Source organism: Rhagoletis zephyria, unplaced genomic scaffold (genome assembly GCF_001687245.7).
Source record: "Rhagoletis zephyria isolate East Lansing unplaced genomic scaffold, Rhagoletis_zephyria_1.1 Rzeph_scaffold_76436, whole genome shotgun sequence".
NCBI lineage: Eukaryota > Metazoa > Arthropoda > Insecta > Diptera > Tephritidae > Rhagoletis > Rhagoletis zephyria.
Genome location: NW_016233485.1, coordinates 1 through 1,185, shown reverse-complemented (window position 1 = coordinate 1,185; position 1,185 = coordinate 1). Strand labels below are relative to the sequence as shown.

Genomic DNA, 1,185 nt, shown 5'->3' with positions numbered 1-1,185 from the left:
CCAGAATTTGGCCAAATGTCCTGTGTACTTAAATCAGATTAAGTAACATTGTCATCCTTGTTTTGCTCACACCGAGTCTCGCCAGGGAAGAGAGAGACTTGTCATCAGTGAAACATAAACAACGATTTGAATTTTCGCCGGCTGAACCTCGAAAACTGACCTGAAAATGGTTGTCAGCAGTACTGAATCACTGAAAAAGTACTTTGAAACGTACAATCGCTCCAAGGACATTCCGGCCCACAACTCCAAGGTTCATTCCGTCGACTGGAACTCAGACGGCCGCCGGCTGGCATCGGGTAGCTTTGACAAGACCGTCTCGTTGTTTTCATTTTCAAATGAAAAACTCGTAAAAGAGCACATCTTCAAGGGTTCGTTTCTGTGATTAGGATATTTTTTCTGAATCTATTGAAACAATGAAATACCTTACAGGCCACACCGACTCAGTTGACCAACTCTGCTGGCACCCGTACAATGCCGACCTTCTCTCGACGGCGTCACTGGACAAGACAGTTCGACTTTGGGACGCCCGAAGCGGCAAGTGCGTGGCGCCGATCGACACGCCCGGCGAGAACATCAACATCAGCTGGGCGCCGGACGGGCAGACGATCGCCGTCGGCAACAAGGAGGACGTGGTCACCTTCATCGAGACGAGAATGTGCAAGATTCGGACGCAGAAGGAGTTCAAGTTTGAGGTGAACGAGATTGCCTTCAACAAGGAGAACAGCCTCTTCTTCCTCACCTCCGGCCAGGGCTACGTCTACGTTCTCAGCTACCCCGCCCTGGAGCAGCTGCACGTCATCTACGCCCACCTGGCCACCTGCTTCTGCATTGAGTTCGATCCGACGGGGAAGTACTTCGCCGTGGGCTCCGCCGACGCCATGGTCTCCGTCTGGGACGCGGAGAACCTCGCCTGCGTGCGCACCGTCTCTCGGCTGGAGTGGCCCGCCCGGTCGATCAGCTTCAGCTACGACAGCCGGCTGCTGGCGTCCGCCTCCGAGGACCTGATCATCGACATTGCCTCGGTAGAGACGGGCGAGCGCATCGCCGCCGTCCAGACCGAGTCGCCCACCTTCACCATTGCCTTCCACCCGAAGAAGTACATTCTCGCCTACGCCTGCGACGACAAGGACGGCCACCAGCGAGACGCGGGCACGGTCAAGCTGTTTGGCTTCAAGTCAGACTGAA

General features: G+C 55.1%; 1 pseudogene; it reads left to right on the top strand.

Moving 5' to 3' along the window:
• The first annotated feature begins 166 nt into the window (after positions 1-166).
• Positions 167-1,184, top strand: LOC108357390 (THO complex subunit 3 pseudogene; annotated as a pseudogene).
• Position 1,185: the final 1 nt, after the last annotated feature.